At 43.8% G+C, this 14,249-nt stretch overlaps 1 protein-coding gene across 2 annotated transcripts in view; it reads left to right on the top strand.

Moving 5' to 3' along the window:
• Window positions 1-11,679, top strand: part of CFAP221 (cilia and flagella associated protein 221) — a 100,825-nt gene extending 89,146 nt beyond the window's left edge. Inside the window, exon 25 of one of the 2 annotated variants that reach the window (XM_021075445.1) lies at window positions 10,867-11,679. The gene's annotated coding sequence lies outside the window, so the exon portion shown is untranslated. The remainder of the gene's footprint in view (window positions 1-10,866) is intronic. The other variant, XM_021075447.1, reaches the window with a different exon arrangement.

Raw genomic sequence — 14,249 nt, 5'->3', positions numbered from 1 at the left:
CCCAGGTTGGCTCCAAGCACCCTAGGAAGTCTTCCTTAGCATGAGGCTGGTCCTGATGGACCACCTTTGGCTGCCCTGGCACGAGCTGCCTGCAGGCTGACATCTGATGGGTGCCCATCAGCTGTGGGAACAAAGCAACTGTTGCCAGCCACCCAGTGGTTCTCCAGGTGCCGAAAGAGGAGTGGCCTTCTTGCCAAAATATCAGCCGCCTCTGTACACCGATGCCAAATAGAAACGCGGAGACAGAGTTGGAGGAAAAGGAAAAAAATAGCTGTAAGAGCCAGGCAAAGAGAGGCACTGCAGGCTAGTACCTCAAGGACTGCGCCCCCCTTGAAGGGGTTAGTGAGGAGTCTTATCATATTCAAGGAGCAGGGCGTGGTCAGCTCACGGACATACTTCTGATTGGTTGCTAATGAGGTCATTGGGAGTCAGCATCTTCAACCTCCTGCTTCTGACCCGATGGGGGTCTACGATGGGGGTCTACGTGCTTGCGGGCAGCATACAGTTGACTTCTTCCGCCCAGTGGAAGCTTCAGCACCAGCAAAACAGCTCCAGGGACATGACTCGGGATATTATCTCTAGTCCTTGAGGAAGAACTAAAGGTCTTTGTTGAAAGGTTAAACTATTATTATTCTGTCTTATTGACTGTTTTCCTTTTTCTCTGTATTTTCTCACTTTTCTGATTAAATTGATTTTTTTTTCTTTTTTTTTTTTTTTTTTTTTTTTTTTTTTTTTGCTTTTTAGGGCCACACGCGTGGCATATGGAGGTTCCCAGGCTAGGGGTCAAATCAGAGCTACAGCTGCTGGCCACAGCCACAGCCACAGCAATGCCAGATCCGAGCTGCAGTCTGTGACCTACGCCACAGCTCACGGTAACGCCGGGTCCTCAACCCACGGAGCAAGGCCAGGGATCAAACCCGAAACCTCATGGTTCCTAGTTTGGATTCGTTAACTACTGCGCCACAACAGGAACTCCTAAAATGATTCTTTGACTAAAGTTTTTTTATAAACAAAAGGCAGGCGGAGGACATGGGTGGAGGCCCACTCTGGGAAAGCCTCACAGGGTCCTGCTCAGTTGCAGCCTGGGATGGCCCATGTGCACTGTATGTGTGTGCACACACACCACCCACACACGTATGCACACACCTCACATGCATGCGCACACATGCACAGAATTCAGAAGGGTGGCTGAGCGCCATCAGGAGATAGGTCACATGGGGTCTTGTGGCCAGGGGACAGCTTTGGATTGGGTACATCATTGTAAGTGAGATGGGAAGGAACCCTTGGAGAGTTCTGAGCAGAAAAGTAGCATGAGATATTTTATGTTTTAAACAAACTTTATGGGCCTGTATGGAGAACTCACCATAGGGAGCAAGCTTTCAAAAAGGAAGACCAGCCAGGAGACCGAGAGAGAACCCAGCGCCAGAATGTTCCAGTAAGAATTCCTCTGTCCGGCACCAAGGCCTTTCTTTGGGGTGGGCTGGTCAGGTCCATCTCAGGGTCAGGGTCAGACTCATCTTGTGCTCTGGTCCAAAGCCTGGGGTGCGGGGTGGAAAGGCTCCCCTGCCCACCACCACCCAGACCACACAGGTTGTTATCGAGGACTCAAACAAGGGGTGGCCGGTGCCCGGGCTTTCTTCTGGGAAATGATTTAACTGCTCTTCCCTGATAGAGAGCCCTCAACCTGGCTGCATGTCGGAATCACTTGGAGAGCTGTGTCAAAAACCAGCTGAGGAATTCCCATTGTGGCTCAGCAGTAATGAACCCAACTAGAATCCATGAGGATGAGGGTTCAATCCCTGGCCTCACTCAGTAGGTTAAGGATCCGGCGTTGCCGTGAGCTGTGGTGTAGGTCGCAGATGTGGCTCAGATCCTGTGCTGCTGTGGCTGGCTGTGGCTGTGGCCAGCAGCTACACCTCCAATTCAACCCTGAGCCTGGGAATTTCCATATGCCGCAGGTGTGGCCCTAAAAACAAACAAAAACAAAACAAAAGCAAGCTGAGTCAGGAGTTCTCTGGTGGTTCAGCCAGTTAAGGATCCAGCAGTGTCACTGCTGCAACTCTGGTGGCTGCTATGGTGCAGGCTTGATCCCTGGCCCCAGAACTTCTGCATGCTGAAAGCATGGCCAAAAAAACCAAAAAACAAAAAAAAAAAACCACCAACCCATCAGAATCAGACTTTCTGGGGTAGCACCCAGGCAATAATCATCTTTAAAGCTCTCCCGGTGGATCTGACTTGCAGCCGGGATTGAGAACCACTGGTCTCCAGGCTAAAGTCCAAATTCCTCACCAGGGTCTCCAAGCCTCGCTTCTGTGTGTTTCATCTCTGTTTTTCTTCTGCACCAGCTCGGCCTGTAGGGAGGTGGGGAGGTCAGGCTTGCGTGCCTATCTGCTAGCGTCCCTGGCCCTTCTCTTATCAACCACGTGACTTCTTAATCTCTCCAAACTTCCCTTTCCGCACTGCTCACTTCACCCGGGGCTGTGAGGGTTAAATTAGGAAATGCGGAGAGTATACCTAGCATTAAACAATCAGTCAAAAATAGGAGTTCTTAACTCACAGGCCAGAGCTGAAGCATCAGTAATTAAATTTTTTTTTTCATTTTGAAGTTATTTTATTTTATTTTATTTTTGGCCATTTCTGTGCCATGTGGAATTTCCAGGGCCGGGGGTTAAACCTTTGCCACAGCAGTGACCCGAGCTGCTACAGTGACAACTCGGGATCCTTAACGCACTGCACCACAAGGAAACTCCTTGAAATAATTTTGGACTTAAGGAAAACTTGCAAAACGAGCACAGAGCACTTGAATATAGAGTAACCAGCTTCCCCTAATGATAATACCTACTATGACACAATGATCAGAAACAGGAAATTAAAATTGGCACAATGCTGTTGACCAGCATGCTGTCACTGCTCAGGTGTCATGTGGTGTTTCGTCATCGAATCTCTTTAGTTTCTGCTCATCTGTGACAGTCCCTCAGTCTCTGAGCTGTGCCATCCCCAGCCAGCCCCAGTGACAGGGCCCCACCTCACAATAACCCCTCTTTTTCTTGAAGAAGTTTAAGGGAGTCTGTTTCTTACTACTTAAGAGCCTAGTCCAACCTCAGGATTTAGCCAAGGCAGGGACCCAGGGGGCTGGTAGCATATTCTCCAATAGTGGTGTCTTCAAAAGAGGTTTCTTTTATTTTTCTTCTTTTTTTCTTTCCTAGGTTTTTTTTTTTTTTTTTTTTTTTTTTTTTGCTTTTTAGGGCCACACCTGAGGCATATGGAAGTTCCCAGGCTAGGGGTCTAATCGGGGCTACAGCTGCCGGCCTACACCACAGCCACAGCAACGCCAGATCCAAGCCCTATCTACAACCTACACCACAGCTCGCGGCAACACCGGATCCTTAACCCACTGAGTGAGGCCAGAGATTCAAACCTGCATCCTCATGGATGCTAGTCAGATTCATTAACCACTGAGCCACGACAGGAACTCCTTTTTTTTTTTAGGACAGCACCTGCGTCATGTGGAGGTTCCCAGGCTAAGGGCTGAATTGGAGCTGCAGCTGCTGGCCTATACCATAGCAATGCCAGATCTGAGCCAAGTCTGTGACCTACACCAAAGCTCAGGGAAATGTCAGATCCTTAGCCCACTGAGCAAGGCCAGGGATTGAACCTGTGTCCTCATGGATACTAGTTGGGTTCGTTACTGCTGAGCCACAATGGGAACTCCTCAAAAGATGTTTCTTTTCAGATACTCTGTTTGTAGGAAGTTTATTAAAGCCTTTGGGAAAAGACTTAAGAGGAAGCAGTGCAGAAGAAAGAGCTTGAAGTATTTTATAGAAGATCAACAGACAATATTTACTCCCCCACTAATCAACAGTGCAAGTGCTTACACACACACACACACACACACAAGAACACACACATATGCACATAAGCATGCACGTCCTTCCCAGGTCCAACTCAATAGCTCACCAGCCAGAAGCCCACAAAAGATGGGACACTTCTTGGAGTTCCCTGGTGGCCTAGTGACTAAGGATCCAGTGTGGTCAGTGCTGTGGTGCTGGTTCGATCCCTGGCCCAAGAACTTCTGCATGCCATGGAGGCAGACCAAAAAAATAAAAAAGAAAAAAGAAAGATGAGACCTTCTTTATGTGCTTACTCTCCTTGATGGTAGAGTTGTTGACCTTGCTCGAAGCTGAACCCAGGGATGGGCTAGTCTGAAAGTTCCCATCACCTGGAGCTCCAAACTGGCCACCCTTGGGGCACCAATGGCTCTGCTGCTCATCCTCCCATCCCAGCCTTCCAGAAGCTTTCTCTTCTGCTTCAGGCTGCTGCTTCTGAACTGCAAGCCTGAAGAGGATGTCCAGGGCCTATCCTATAACTTCCAGCTAATGACTCTGGACCTTGAACTAAATTAGTTTCCTACCTTTCCCTGGATTCTAAGTTAAGAGTACCTACTGAGACTAATCTCCTCTTTTTATTTTATTTTATTTATTTTTTTATTACTCAAATGAATTTATCACATCTGTAGTTGTATAATGATCATAACAATCTAAATTCACAGGATTTCCATCCCATAACCCAAGCACATCCCCCCACCCCCCAAATTGTCTCCTCTGGAGACCATAAATTTTTCAGTGTCTGTGAGTCAGCATCTGTTCTGCAAAGAAGTTCAGTCTGTCCTTTTTTCAGATTCCACATGTCAGTGAAAGCATTTGACGTTGGTGTCTCATTGTATGGCTGACTTCACTTAGCATGATAATTTCTGGGTCCATCCGTTTTGCTAAAAATGCTGGTATTTCGTTCTTTTTAATGGCTGACTAATATTCCATTGTGTATATGTACCACATCTAAGAGACTAGATGAGACTAATCTCTTAAAGTTCACGTTGTGGCTCAATGGTAACGAACCCAACTAGCATCCAAAAAGATTCGGGTTTGATCCCTGGCTGCGCTCAGTGGGTTAAGGATCCAGCGTTGCCATGAAATGTGGTTTAGGCTGCAGACTCTAGTCAGATCCGGTGTTGCTGCAGCTGTGGCGTAGCTAGCCTGGGAACCCCATAGCCACAGGTGTGGCCCTAAAAAGAAAAAAAAAAAAAAGGAATAGACTCATCTCCTCTTGCCTTGCCTATTTGCCTCCGCTACCACCAGAAATCAGGCAGGATTAGCAGAGAGACTGACCGAAAGAGACAGGACGTGGTTACTGCCAGCCTCAGCTGTTCACATCATGACCAACAGGAAGGAGGGCCAGCGATGAGCAGTCATGGATCGAAACATCTTTTATCCTCTTTCTGTCCTTCTTACCAGATGAAAAATCCCTAGGAAAATAGACAAGAGTGTACCCCCCACCCCAAGTCATGGAAGCCGAACATCTAGTCTACATTGAAGGTTGACATGGTAGAGGCTGTTTTGGAGGAAAGACGAGGTTGAAGCTTCAAAACAACAATGAGACTGAGTCTTAACCAAAATGATACTGTGTCAGGAATTGATATGAACTGACAAATTACAGATCTGGACTGTGCATCCCTAAGGCAGCCTGTAGTACACAGGAACCTGGAGGGTTTGAAGAGCACAGTAGGAAGCAATTATTGGAAAAATAAAGTCATTTCAGTTATACCCCAGTGAGCTGATATTGCTCAATCAAACTGTTCACGCCACGGTCATCACCAGAAGTCCCAGCCTCTGAGGTCAAGAGGGACCAAGGAGTGATGATGGAAAAATAGGATTTTGGAAGCAAGAGGGGACTGTGCAGGGCAGCCTAGGCAAGGAATCTGGGATCTACTTTGGTCTATGTGGGTCAGTATTATAACAGGCATGCACAGTAAAGTCAGTAAAAGAATGTGGCAATAAAGGAAATTGGTATTTCAGAAAAGACAAGAAAATATCTTACATTAGAACAAGATTTTTTTTCATTTATAATGCTTTTTATTTTTTCTGTTATAGTTAGTTTACAGTGTTCTGTCAATTTTCTACTGTACAGCATGTTGACCCAGTTACACATACATGTATACATTCTTTTTTCTCACATTATCATGTTCCATCACAAGTAGCCAGGCATAGTTCCCAGTGCTATATAGCAGGATTGCATTGCTTATCCATTCCAAAGGCAGTAGTTTGCATCTGTTAACCCCAAATTCCCAGTCCATCCCACTCCCTCCCCCTTCCCCTTGACAACCACAAGTCTCTTCTCAAAGTCCATGCATTTCTTTTCTGTAGAAAGTAGAACAATATTTGTTAAATTAGTCAGTTAAATTGGAGTTGAATTTAAAATGTTGTGATTCTGGATTTCCCTGGTGGCTGAGGAGGTTAAGGGTCCAGTGTTGTCACTGCTATGGCTTGGGTAGCTGCTCTGGCACAGGTTTGATCCCTGACTCCGGAATTTCTGCATGCTTTGAGTGCAGTCAAAAATAAGTATATAAAAATAAAAATAAAATTATGTGATCGCAGGATATTTTTTTCCACTCTTACTGCTGCAGTTGCAACATATGGAAGTTCCTGGGCTAGGGGCTGAATCAGAGCTGCAGCTGCCGGCGTACACCACAGCCACAGCAATGCAGGATCCAAGCTGTATCTGCAACTTATGCTGCAGCTTGCTGCAACACCAGATCCTTAGTCCACTGAGTGAGGCCAGGGATCAAACCCACATCCTCACGGATACTAGCTGGGTTCTTAACCTTCTGAGACATAATGGGAACTCCTTCGTGACATTTTAAAAATGTATCTTTTCTGGGGTTGCCTCTACACTGGCTGCTGTGCTATTGCCCACTTTCAGGATCAAGTAGGGTGATCTAATGTGTACCCTACATTCCTAGATTTTGGTCTCAAATAAAATTCCCCAAAAGGAAGCAGGTTGCCTTGGTAAGTATCTGATTCTATATCTTACAGCAAAGATAATTAAGGTGGGCCTGGAACACCAATGTGTTGCCGGAAAGTATGCTTTCAAAATGATCCAGGGCAATTTTAGAAGATAAAGGAGCCAGTTGAAAGAGGTGCCCACTGGGCAAATTGTGATGATTTTGGCCTTGGAAAGAAAGCAATAGTTCTCTGCAGAGCCATATGAGGCATGCTATAAAAAAAGGGGGGGAGGTATGTACAAGTTTTTAATGATGTTTACAGTATGTGGAAGAAGCCAGACTGTGTATATTATATTTAATTTTGGTCAACATCAAAATTTCATCATTACAAATCAAACAGCAAAAATATCCACTGTAGGAGTTCCCGTTGTGGCTCAGAGGTAACAAACCTGACTAGTATATATGGCATCACTCAGTGGGTTAAGGATCCAGCATTGCTGTGAGCTGTGGTGTAGCTCATAGACATGGCTCAGATCCAGCATTGCTGCTGCTATGGTGTAGGCCAGCAGCTGCAGTTCCGATTCGACCCCAAGCCTGGGAACCTCCCTATGTTGCAGGTGCAGCTCTAAAAAGAAAAAAAATAAAATAAAATAAAAATATCCACTGCAATCCTGGGGGGGATGCAGGATCTTATCAGCTGTACTCAAGCGATGAAAAGTCATGGGAGATTTTACTATTACCAAAAAAAAAAAAAAAAGAAAAAAGACACAGGCTTAAGAAGTCCAATTATCTCCATAGTGACTCAGCCTAGTAAAGACCAACTTAGGATGAATCATCCTGGAAATCGTTCTGGACCCCTGTCCTGGGCAATCATATCCCACCAAGAGTTCAGCCCACGGCAGCTCAGTGTGAAGTGGCCTGAGAGAATGGTTCTGTGCCCCTGGGTTAAGAGGGGTACATTTGTGGTGTCGGGATTGAAAGCACATACAAGCTCCTGGGCTCTGTTTTGAAGTAAAAGATTTTTCCTGGAGTTCCCGTCATGGCGCAGTGGTTGACGAATCTGACTAGGAACCATGAGGTTGTGGGTTCGATCCCTGGCCTTGCTCAGTGGGTAGGGGATCCGGCATTGCCGTGAGCTGTGGTATAGGTTGCAGACCCGGCTCAGATCCCGTGTTGCGGTGGCTCTGGTGTAGGCCGGATGCTACAGCTCTGATTCGACCCCTAGCCTGGGAACCTCCATATGCCACAGGAGCGGGCCAAAGAAATAGCAAAAAGGCAAAAAAAAAAGATTTTTCCTTTAACCTCCCAGGCCTCCCCTCAAGTTTCAAAAGGGTGACTCAAGAGTTAATGATGAGGAGGTACTGGTACAGCTAAAAAACTAGGTAAAGCCATTCCCCTTATGCTGCACTCTCACTAACTCACACTAACCTGCTTCTCATAAATGGTTACTTGCTTGATTACCTTTCACAGATTTCTTCTTTTGTGTTTACAATCCCATCATGCACATGGTAGTTTTTCTCCCCTGAAACACTTCCTAACGCCCCCTTCCCTTTGTGAGCATCTTTACTGAAGACAGAAGGTCAAGGGGAATAACCCCAGCAGCTGTCACTGGACCAGAAGTTGATGTCGGCCTTGATGCCTCTGAAATCATCTACGCAGGAGGAAAAATGGCAGCACCCCAGTCCTTATCAACAGCCCTGTTTTTTGAGCTAAACATATAAGACCCCTTGCCCTTCTCTCTCAAGGGAGGACACAGTTTTGAGGACATTAGCCTTCTGTGGCCTCCTTTGCCGGCAAAGCAATGAAGGTGTTCTTTTTGCTTCACCCCAAACTCTGTCTCTGAGACTTAATTGGTGTTGATGTGCAAAGGCTGGATTTTGGCTACAGGATGTAAAGAAGAATCTACCTGAGTTGATACTTTGGTGCTAGGTAGATTATCTGTAATAATGAGTTATATTCCATTGTTTCATATGTACTTCATTTCAGATGTTTAAAACAGGTAAGAAAATCTGTTACATTTCTGGGTCTGTTTTATTAGATTCATAAGAGTTGCTAAGGAGCTCCCTGTGGCACAGCATGTTAAGTATTTGGCATCGTCACCGCAGCGGCATGGCTCACTGCTGTGGTTCAGATTTGCTCGCTGGCACATGCCGAAGGCATGGCCAAAAAAAAAAAAAAAAAAAGGAGTTGCCTAATGGTTTAGGATGAGATTTGACTTGGGAATAAGACTACTTGGCAGTGGGTGGGTATTGGTGTATTTAAGAGAATCAGCTAAATTAAATTTGAAAGTATAGTTTGAGATGTCCAAGGGATTTGATCAATTAAGTACAGAAGTGGTATGAAAAAATTAAGAGGAAGATTTAATCTGTAAAGCCCATGGTTAATTGAAAGTTAACCAAAGAACAAGTAGAAACAAAACCTCTTTTTCTTTCTTTCTTTCTTTCTTTCTTTCTTTCTTTCTTTCTTTCTTCCTTCCTTCCTTCCTTCCTTCCTTCCTTCCTTTCTTTCTTTCTTTCTTTCTTTCTTTCTTTCTTTCTTTCTTTCTTTCTTTCTTTTTTTTTTTAATGGCTGCACCCATAGCATGTGGAAGTTCTTGGACCAAGAATTGAATCTAAGCTGCAGCTGTGACCAATGCTACAGTTGTGGCAATGCAAGATCTTTTAATCCACTGCCTGGACCAGGATCAAACCACACCTCCAAAGCAACCCAAGCCGCTGCAATCAAATTCTTAACCACTGTGCCCCAGCAGGAACTCTGCAAGACCTTGTTATACAAAAACTACTGTATGTATTAATAGATAACAATATTTTAAGTTGAGACTTTAGGCTTAAGAGGTATGAGATATTTAAACTTGATACTTTAATCAATTGAATAGTAATTAGAACATAAATAACTCTTGGTGTGTTACTTATGGCCAAAATCCCCTTTGGGAAGAATTTTGTGAAGAAATAGAAAATCTGAAAAACCCTATAACAAGTAAGGAGATTGAATCAATAATCAATAATCTCCCAACAAAGCAAAGACCTGAAGCTGACGGCTTCACTGATAAAGTCTACCAAATATTTAGAGAACTATTATCTATCCCTCTAAAACTTATCCAAACAGTTGAAGGGAAAGGAATGCTTCCTCATTCCATAGACCAGCACCACCCTGATACCAAAGTCAGATAAAGACATTACAAAAGAAGAAATATTGGGCCAATATCCCTTATAAACACTGATGCAAACATTCTCAACAAAATCCTAGCAAACAAATTCAGCGGCATATTAAAGAGATTATACATCATGACCAAGTGAAATTTATTCCTGCAACGCAAGGATGGTTCAACAAAAATCAATGTAATATACCACATTAACAGAATGAAGGACAAAAACCACATGATCAATTTATGCAGCAAAAGCATTTGAAAAGTTCAACACCTTTTCACAAATAATCACTCAGTAAACTTGGAGTAGAAGGAAATTTCTCAACATAATAGAAGCCATATATGAAAAAGTCACAGCAAACATACTTAATGGTGAAAAGCTGAAAGCTTTTTCTCTAAGGTCAGAAATAAGACAAGGATGCCTACTTTCACCAATTGTATTCAACATAGTACTAGAAGTTGTAGCCAGAACAATTAGGCAAGGAAAAGAAATAAAAGGCTTCCAAATTGGAAAGGAAGAAGTAAAATTATTTCTGTTCATAGATGACATATAATTATGTTTAAAAACCCAAAGTTTGCACAAAAACTTGTTGGAGCTAATAATAAATGAATTCAACAAACCACATGATACAAAGACAACAGACAAAAATCATTTGCTATACACTAACAGTAAACAGTCTGAAAAGGAAATTATGAAAACAATTCCCCTTACAATAGAAACAAAAATGATAAAATACTTAGGAATGACCTTAACCAAACTGTTGAAAGACCTGTACACTAAAAACTACAAAACACTGCTGAAGGAAATTAAAGACATAAATAAATTGAAATACTTCCCATGATCATGAATTGTAAGACAATATTATTAAGATGGCACAACTACCCAAAGTGATCAATGCAATCTCTATCCAGAGTCCCAATGACTTTTTTTTTTTTCTTCCAGAAATAGAAAAAGCCATCCTAGAATCACTTGAAATCTCAAGGAACCCTGAACAGCCAAAAAGACCTTGAAAAAGAACAAAGCTGAAGGACTCATACTTCCTGGTTTCAAAACTTACTACAAAAGTACAGTAATCAGGAGTTCCCGGAGTGGTGCAGCAGAAACGAATCTGACTAGGAACCATGAGGTTGCCATTTTGATCTCTGGCCTCACTTAGTGGGTTAAGGATCTAGCATTGCCATGAGCTGTGGTGTAGGTCACAGGCACGGCTCAGATGCCACTGTGGCTATGGTGTAGGCTAGCAGTTGCAGCTCTGATTCAACCCCTAGCCTGGGAATCTCCATATGCTGCAAGTACGGCCCTAAAAAGACAAAAAGACAAAAAAAAATAATAAAAAACTACAGTAATCAAAACAGTGTGAATACCAGCTTTATGCTTTAGGTAATAGACTACTACTTAGACTACTATATATATTTAGAGCATATATATATAAAGTCTATAACCAATGGAGCAGAATAAAGAGCCCAGAAATAAACCCTTACATATATAAGATCAAATGATATTTGACAGAGGTGCCAACACCATTCAATCAGGAAAGAACAGTCTTTCTAGCAAGTATTCCTGGGAAAACTGTATATCCACATGCAAAAGAATTAATTTGGACCCTACCTAACACCACATTCAAAAATTAACTCAAAATGGATCAAATACCTAAATGTAAGATCTAAAATTGCATAACTCTTAGAAGAAAACATAGGGCAAAAGCTTCACAACATTGGATTTGGCAATAATTTTGTGGATATGACACCAAAGGCATGGGAAACAAAAGAAAAATGGACAATTTGGACTTTATGAAAATTCAACATTTTGTGCATCAAAAGACAATGTCCTCAGAGTAAAAAGGCAACTCACAGGATGAGTGCATCATATATCTGATACAGGATTAATATCTAGAGTGTATTGAGAACTCCTAAAACTCAATTACACACACACATACACACACACAAAACCAACCCAATGCAAAAATGGGCAAAGGTTTTTAATAGACCGTTCACCAAATAATAGATACAAATGTCCAATAAACACACGAAAGAGTGCTTCAAGCTGCTAAATCATTAGAGAAATGCAAATCAAAACTACAAGATACCACCTCACACACACTGCTATGTCTACTATTGTTGCTGAAACTTGGCCTCTGTCCACTAGTGACAAATAGAAACTCGGAGACAGGGTTTTGGGTAAAGGAGGAAAAAATAGCTTTTATTGCTTTGCCAGGCAAAGGAGGCCACAATAGGCCAAGGCCTTAAAGACTGGTCCCTCCCTTGGGGAAGAATTGCAGAGTCTAAATTATAGTCTAAAAGGAGAAAAACAAAAAAAATAAATAAATAAAAGGAGAAAAACAGGGTTTCAGATAAGGATCAGGATTGGGACAAATATGTATTTTTCTTTTTTTGGAGGAATCTTAGTCATCAGAGCTGGCAACAGGAGAACTTGGCATGATCCTGGTGGTGGTTTTCTGGGTTATTGCCTAGAATAACAGTACTTGCTAAAAGGGCATATTGAAGAGAGATTAGAACAAACTAGGAAAGTTCCTGGAAAACATCAGTGCTAATAATCTTCAACCCACAGGCAATTGTGTTCAGGGTACTAATCTTTAGCTTATGGGTGATAGTGTTTAGGGTGCAATCCAACACAGAGAAGCACAAGGAAAACCTCCAAGCTGTTCAATTTTAAAGTGTTCATTTCTAAAAGAAGCATAAGAAAGATAACTTTCCTCTGAGGTGTATAAGATACCTCATCATTATGTGTATCCCTTGAGAAGGAATCAGGATCCTGCCCCAAGTCTGTCCTGTTGTTTTTTGACTGTTCCCCTCTTATTTTGCCTCCCCTTCCTTCCCTGATCAGCAACTGTCTGAACCTGCCCCCTTGGAACTTGGGGAAGGCCATGGAGGCTGAATGAGGCCCATTTCCTAAAAACAAGAAATGGGGGACACAGAAAACCTTTTGTGCCCAGGAGCCCTACAGGGCTCTGCTCAGTTACACTATTAAAAAAAAAAAAAAATGCTGGTAAAGTTGTGAAGAAATTGGAAATCTTGGAATTCTTGGGCACCATTGGTGGGAATGTAACATGGTACACATTCTGTGGAAAACAGGATGCCAGATCCTCAAACATATCAAAATGAAATTAACATTGTATGCAGTTATTCCACTTCTGGGTATATACACAAGAAAATTGAAAGCAGGGTCTTGAGGAGATAACTTGTAGTACACTCATGTTCATAGCAGTGTGATCATTACAACAAAAATGTGGAAGCAACCCAAATGCCTATCAGCAGGTGTTTCTGCTCTAGTCATACAACAGAATATTATTCAGCCTTAAAAAGGAGGGAAATCCTGACACAAACTAGTGATAGCGCTGCCGGTGGCACAACCTTGTGAACTTATTTAATACCACTGAACCATACGCTTTGAAAGTCAAGATGGTAAATATTATGTGTACTTTACCACAATGGAAAAAAAATCAACCCTCAAATGTCCTGTAATCCATCATTCTCTGCTTATTTTTATCCCTCCGCTTATCCCCTAATCTAGTCTCACTCCTTGCAGGCCTCCTAAACTTCACTGTGACCTTTAGAATGCTTGGTCCATCATCTGCAAATTCCCACACCTCCAGTCCTACTTCAGGGGTCTACAGACCTTTTTCTAAGGGGTCGGACAGTAAATGTTTTAGGCTCTCTGGGCCAGACTGCCTCTGTGCCCCCTACTCAACTATGCCCTTCTAGCGGAAAGCAGCCAGAAACATCTTGTAGAGGAATGGGCATGGCTGTGCTCCAATAAAACCTTAGTTTCAACAGGTGGCAAGCTGGGGGCAGTGTACAGGCAAGCTGACCCCTGACTCCCTCACACAGCTGCTGGGTTAGTGAGGCTGCTCCATAAACTGCACGGTGCGGATCACTTGGGAGGAGGGAGGGGGGCAATTAAAACGCAGTTCAGAGCGTCCTCCTTCCCCACCGCCAACAGAGACGTTCCAGACAGGAAGGAAACGGGGGGAGGTAACAAGCGGCGTGGGCTCCAATGTGGGCTCTACCCTGGCCACCTCCTGAGCCACGCGGAGCCGCTGATTCCTCCAGGGCTAAACAGGAAGGTGCAGGCCGCTTTTGAGTGGAAAGGAAGCGGTAGCCTGCGGCTAGGAGGTCGCAGGTCTTAGACCCGCCCTAAGGTGCTCCCTCTGGGAGGAGCCCCGGCGAGAGCCTCAGCAGCCGGTGGGCTCCTCCCGGGGCTCCCCCCTGGCCACCGCGCGTGCTACCCCTGTGCCTTGGTCCCCAGAGTGTGCTTTGCGCCGCAGCCCCACCCTGTAGCCCCGCCCCGGGCCCCGCCCCCAGAGC

Source organism: Sus scrofa, chromosome 15 (genome assembly GCF_000003025.6).
Source record: "Sus scrofa isolate TJ Tabasco breed Duroc chromosome 15, Sscrofa11.1, whole genome shotgun sequence".
NCBI lineage: Eukaryota > Metazoa > Chordata > Mammalia > Artiodactyla > Suidae > Sus > Sus scrofa.
The sequence above is the reverse complement of the archived record's forward strand: the minus strand, read 5'-3'. Positions and strand labels throughout refer to the sequence as shown.